Here is a 7235-nt window from a genome sequence, read left to right as displayed (position 1 = left end):
AACTCAGGACTATCTGAGCATCAACCAGTCTGCAGTTTTTTCCCTCCCATTTCCGATGGACATGCACACGGATATTTAACAGGACATCCTCAGTGAGTGGTGAGAAGTGGAGGAAAACTCCAGGGAAGGGGGGGATTTGTCCTTTTGCTTTAGCACACCTACCTGAAGCTTTATTTACCCAGTGAGAAGGTTTCATCTCTAACTTCACCTTCACCAACCAAAAACAACACTGAACATCTGGCTCATCACCTGAAATTGCTCTACCTTTGAAAGAAATCAATATTTTACAGAAATATTTTCAAGTAATTTCCTGGAAATAAAGTAGATGCACTTTAGTAGATACACAGTGAGACACACTGAGACAGTCAGAGCTGGGGACCACGTGGAAGCTGCACCATGGTGGTCAGAAGGGTTTCAGATAAAGCCTAGCATCAGTAATCTGGGAGGATAACATCAGTTTGGATATAAAACATTAAGGCAGGAGGAGACTGTTTGGCTGCAAACACATTTTTGACTTTGAGTCGTCAAAGAAAATGTTTGAACTTTGTCCTGCCATGCAGCAACAGGAAATCCATGAGAACCTTAATAATCCAGACATTAATGAACGGTTATGAGAAGATTTTAGGATTTATCTTTATTACATTTACTAACAGGGCTGCACGGTGGGGTGGTGGTTAGCACCGCTGCTTCACAGCAAGAAGGTTGCTGGTTGAACCTTGGCTGGAGGGAGGTTTGAATAGTGGCCTTTCAGTGCATGTTCTCCCTGTGTATGCATGGATCCTCTGGCTTCTTCCCACCGTCCAAAGACATGCATGTTAAGTTAATTGGTCACTTTAAATTCTCCCTTGGAGTGAATGTGAGCGTGAATGGTTGTTTGTCTCTATGTTGGCCCTGCAATGAACTGGCGACCTGTCCAGGGTGTACACTGCCTCTCGCCTGCTAATTGCAAGGATCAGGCTTCAGCCCCCCGCGACCAGGGATTGCACAAAGCAATACAGAAAATGATTATTTACTAACACAGATTTCTCCAGCCCCACAGGGTAAACTGAGAAATCAATCTCCAGTCTGATGTAGATGATGACATTAGGTCCATTTGGATAGACGGCGTCTATCTACTCTCTGACTTCATAGTCAGACGAGAACTTTGTGAGTCGTCGACATGACGACTGTAAGAATGGAAGATCTTGTGCATTTGCCTTCATCATTGCGGATGCGATCGATGCAAAGGAGATATCCATTTTTCTTCAGGACGGTGTAATTGTGCAGCAAGGGTATAATTCTTTCAGTAATGTTTTAATGTCACTGCTTAACTGTGTGTTTAAATAGCATAGCCTTTGTAGTTACTGACCAATGTGGAAAAATAAGAATAAGAAAACCTTTATTAGTCCCTCAGTAGGGAAATTGCTTTGTTGCGACAGTACAGGTGCAGTAAGCAGAAGCCAATCCATCCATCTATTTTCTACTGCTTATCTGGGGTTGGGTCACTGGGACAGCTGCCTTAGCAGGGAAGCCCAGACTTCCCTCTCCCTGGTCAGATTTGCCAGCTTGTCCGGGGGGATCCCAAGGTGTTTCCAGGCCAGCTGAGAGATGTAGTCCCTCCAGTGTGTCCATCCTGGTCAGATGCCTGAGCCACCTCATGTTGCTCCTCTCAATGCAGAGGAGCAGCGGCTCTACTCTGAGCCCATCCTGTATCACCAAGCTTCTCACTCTATGTCCAAAGAAGAGCCCGGCCACTCTGCAGAGAAAACTCATTTTGGCTGCTTGTATTTGCAATCTGATTCTTTTTGTTACTATCCACAGCTCGTGACCACAGATGAGGGTAGAAACATAGATCGACTGATAAATCGAGAGATTTGCCTTTTGGCTCAGCTCCCTCTTCACCACAACAGACCAATGCAAAGTCTGAATCACTGCAGATGCACCGATCTGCTGGTCGATCTGTGAACAAGATTCATGAACAAGACCCTGAGATACTTGAAGTCCTCCACATGGGGCAGGACCTCATTCCCAACCCGGAGAAAACACTCCACCCCTTTCTGGTTGAGGACCACAGTCTCGAATTTGTAGGTGCTGATTCTCATCCCAGCCGCATCATACTCGGCTGCAAATCGCTCCAGTGAGAGCTGAAGATCACATCCCAATGAAGCAACAGAACCACATCATCCACAAAAAGCAGAGACCCAATCCTGAGGCCACCAAACCGGATCCCCTCAACACCTCAACTGCACCTACAGAATCGGTGACAACGAATGTGCAAGCTCTAGCACTGATTGTACAGGGACCAGACAGCTCGTGCAAGGATCTTGAGTGACTCCATACATCCCCAAATTTCCCTGAGAACTCTCCGAAGGGATTAATAAAGTATTTCTATTCTATTCTATTCCATACTCCAGCACCCCCCACAGGAGTCCCCGGTGGACATGGTCGAATGCCTCTTCCAATCCACAAAGCACATGTAGACTGGCTAAGCAAACTCCCATACCCGCTTAAAGATCCTGAAGAGGGTGTAGAGCTGGTCCACACTGCTCCTCAATTCAACGTTTGTTTATCCAATAGACACTCCTCTCCAGGACCCCTTAGTAGACTTTACGAGGGAGACTGCGGAGTGTGATCCCCCTGTAGTTGGAGCACACCCTCCGGTCCCCTTTTTTAAGATTGGGACCACCACTCCTGTCTGCCAGTCCAGGGGAACTGTCCCTGATGTCCATGTGATGCTACAGCATCCTGAGTCTTAATAAACTCTGGTCGGACCTCATCCACCCCAGGGGCCTTACCACCAATGAGCTTTTTAACCACCTCAGCAACCTCCGCTCCAGAGATAGGAGAGCCCATACCAGGGTCCCGGTCCTTGGAAGACATGTTGGTGGGATTGAGGAGGTCGTCAAAGTCCAACGGGGTAAACCCCAACATACAAGTGCCAAGTTGGGGGGCAATGAGTATGCCTACACCTGTTTGGCCCCTTTCACCGGGAGCAACTTCAGAATGGAAGAGGGTCCATTGGTTCCAGAGCCCAAGTCGTGCGTCAAGGTGAGTCCAACTGTATAGCCGGAACTGCCCAACCTCGCGCACCAGCACAGGCTCCTTCTCTGCCAGAAAGGTGACATTCCATGTCCCTAGAGCTAGCTTAGTAAGCAGAAGCACACACGATATCAAACAAGAACACACACACACAAATAATAAAATGTACAGTATATATTCTGACAGGGTATTTACAGTATATAAATATGTACGTAAACATGTACTGTATATAAATGTGTAAACACACTTTACATGTGTTCATTGTAAAGCCTGACAGCAGCAGGGAGGACCTGCACTGTCTCTCCTTCGTACGAGGATGGATCATAATAAATGATTGACTTCAAAACAGAGATTTAGACTAGTGGACAAGTCAGTGCCCAGACCCTAACCCAATAGAGATGCTATGACCTGAAGAAAGTCATACACCAAACACATCCAGGGAATATGACTAAGTTAAAACAGTTCTGTCCAGAAGAATGGGCTAAAAAATACTGAATATCTGACCAGATCTAATCAAGTGCCTACTATAACAAGGAGCTTTTCCTTGCCTTTCTTGCTCCGGGGTGCATCTAATAATAGACTGTTCAGAGTATTGAGACAGCATTGTTGTTGGTGCTAATTACATGGATTTGTACTGTACCATTAGAAGCATCTTGTCAGACAGAATATTATTTTCCTGTTAAGGTGCAACATAAAGGTTAGCAATCTGGTAAATGTTCAACCTCAAATATACAAAACTTTAATGTTTTGCCTTGTCAGCTGCCTGTCAATAGTCTGTCAATAACAAGCAGGGTATAGGAAATCAGAACAAATACAATAAATGAAAACATTTATGTGGATGGGGTAGAAATAAATGTAGGCTATAATCTATTTCTTCCAACACTTAAACAGGACAGAATTTGATTAATTCAAGTCTGTGCTGTGGATTCTATCTTAGTGTTTTTCACTTTTATTCCTTCTTATTGTCCAAATGTGTTGAGGGTCCTATGTGGCACCTATAAATGCAATGTATTATTTTAATACTACTATTGGTGCTACTACTACTACTACTACTACTACTACTATTGTTATTGTTATTTTTATTATTAATAAAGGTTTTGGTGGCTGCACATGAGGGGGGACTGCAATGGTGGCATGAAGTAAGGGACACACCAATAAGTATTACATGGTAAGCATTGAATATGAAATACCAAGGCTGTTTGAAATCATTTTATGACCTATTAATAACACCGAAATGGATTTATTACTGGGAGCATTAAATGTAAGTCCAGTCACCAAATTTGAGTTTCAGGGTGAGGTGGAACCAATCAAGATCAAGTTTTGTGGTCAATAGAGCCAGGTAGACAAGCTGCAGTTTGTGAGCTCTAGCTGCACTTCAGGTGACTATGATCATGTGGTATGGTCACATTTTTTCCGGTGCAGTCCAGGACCACAATCCCTTGCTTCCAGACGGGTTGTGTTGCATAAAGCCGAAGTCAAACAAGCCCATTAGTTCCATCACAGAGAAACTTAACTTCTTCATCACAAGACCTACTTTTTCTGCCTCCTGTCTGAGATGACATTTCCAACATGAAGTGTATTTTCAAAACTACAAGGACTGCATGTTATCATCTGTGTCTCTACAGAAAGCTGAAATGCAAGACGATTCAGGATCAAGATATGTGTTGTGTGTGTCAGAGTAAATTCACCTGAAGTGTATATTTTACAAGCAATAGTCTGGTAACTGTAAATGAGTAATGTGTAGCAGTCATCTAAAGTAGTGGTCTCCAACCTTGAAAATACCCTACATGCAGCTACAACAAAGCCAAGGGACCTGGATTTAAAAGTTTTCATGAAGTAGATACATCTCAACTCGTGTCTGTGTGGACATGGACTTCATTTTAATAATGACACAGGATCTGTACAGTCAAAACCTCGGGGACACCCTCTGCTCTTCCGGGACGCCCTTTGGGTTTCAGGGACCCCATATTGGGAACCAGTGATTTAGTGGAATTCAGAGCATTATTGTGCTTTCATAAGCCTCAGTACATGGTTGTAGATGTGACCATCTCTTTTCTTAGTTTCCTGGGAAGTATGATGCAGTCCAGCTTGGGAATAGAAGCTGTACCTGCACACTAATCATAATCAGACCCTAACTTCATCCATGAACTGAGGGGAGAGCTTTCAGCCATATTCACACATCAGAAACAACTAACTTAAAGCTAAGTTCAGAAATTAAAGTTCTCAAACACCAAACTACACTTCGGGCATAGAACAATTTTCTCCGAATTTGTTCTATTTTACAAATTTTGGCCTGAACAACTATTTAGAGACTGAAAGGCCTCAGATTGATCCCTGACCTGTAAATTCTTACATCACACTACCACTTTCTTTAAAGAGGGCATTTCCTCTGTTAATGGAGGACACCAGCCCAGACCTTCAGGGAACTATGGATGAATGTATGTATGTATGTATGGACAGTGAGGGACCTTCTTTACTGGGGCACTACAGTTAATCCCATTTAAGGAAGCATTTAAGGTTCTGTCGTTTTTCTGTAAACATGTGTGCCTCAGTTTTGTTTTGTGTGTTGACTTTATTAATTCAGCCAGTTCAATCCTATACCTACACTCTTCTCCACAAAATTTAAGCTCTATCATGCAAGACAGCCATATGTGAACAGGATCCATAAACACTGCCGTCTTCTCTAGACCAAAGCTCATGTAAAATGCTCTGAGGCAAAGTGGAAAACTGTTCTGTCAGATAGATGAAAATTTGAAATTCTTTCTGGAAAGCATGGACGGCGTGTCCTGCAGACTAAAGAGGAGAGGGAGCATCCAGCTTGTTATCAGTGGACAGGTGAAAAGCTGCATCTCTGATGGGATGGGGCTGCATTAGTGTCTATGGCGTGGGCAGCTTCCACATCTGTGAAGCTCCATCAATGCTGAAAAGTACATGATGGTTTTAGAGCAACATCTGCTCCATCCAGAGAAAGTCTCTGTCAGGGAAGGCCTTTCAGATTTCAGCAAGACAATGCTGAAGCACATCCTGCCTCCATCACAGCAGCATGGCTTCACAGGAGAAGAGTCCGGCTGCTGAACTGGCCTGCCTGCAGTCCAGATCAGGAAGCTCAGAATCATTAACATTAAATCTTACACTTTATTCAGGATACAGGGAGCATCTTCTACCTAATGGGTCCAGATCATTCGGATATCGCCTCTTGGGTAGATATGTTCAGACTGGGGTTGCAAATTATTTTGTGAATGAGCTTGCATGATTCTGTATGTTTATTAGTGGCAGAGATGGAGCTGAAAGATCTCCAACATAACAGAGAACAATGACAGGAAGCCCGCCTCCACCTCTCTGAGCCGTGACAAGCATAGCGTAGCAGAAGGTGGGTCGCGTGTGAAACATTAACCTCAGTGAGGAAGGCGGCTGTTTAACTTCCTTTAAACATCCTCCAAACGCTCATTAAACCAGCACTTTTTACAAGGAGCTGCAGTTTGCTGTTAGTTCAGCCTGTGCAGGTGTTGACAGAGCAGATAATGAGCTTGTGGAAACCTCGAAGAGGCTCAGACTGGATGTGAACGATGATGGATTAGTGAAACAAAGTGCATTTGTGATGAGGCAGCTCCTGATAAGTGAGGCCACATACATCTCTGCAACAGGCTGCTGAAGTTAAAACTTTGGTCAGCATTATACAGAGGGAACACAGGAACGTTTGTTTTGGCCATGATTCCTGATGTTTACTGGGATGTGCTCCCTGGACCATAGTGTTCTTACCGACTCAAAGGATGGTCAGCAGTTTGTAGCTAAGTGACCCCATAACCGCTTCCTCCTTCTGTCCTGTTGCTCATCCTGTCTGAAGTCTATTGTCTAATTCCACTCGTTTGCCTGGTAAGAAATGTAGGAACCTGTCAGCAGACTTCCTCTCCTCTGATGAAACAGGAAGGAAGCAGTCAGCAGAAACATTGACACCGACCTAGCACATCTTACCAGTCCTCCTACAGCAGGGATGTCACACTCATCAGTTCTGGTTCTAACAATCAGCACAATCTGGAGCCATATTCCTAAAAATTCTTAGTGGACAAATTCTAAGAAAATTTGGAGAATTATGATGTCTTAGAATTTCCCTTAAAAGTGAAAAGTAGATCCTAGTAAAGATAAAAGCTATTCCTAAAGAGTCTTAGCTCTGAAGAAGGTGAGATCTGTTAAGAGCAGAAAAGAGGACTTTTAAGATG

Source organism: Melanotaenia boesemani, chromosome 13 (assembly GCF_017639745.1).
Source record: "Melanotaenia boesemani isolate fMelBoe1 chromosome 13, fMelBoe1.pri, whole genome shotgun sequence".
In the NCBI taxonomy this organism is placed as follows: Eukaryota; Metazoa; Chordata; class Actinopteri; order Atheriniformes; family Melanotaeniidae; genus Melanotaenia; species Melanotaenia boesemani.
This window is presented reverse-complemented; position numbering follows the sequence as displayed.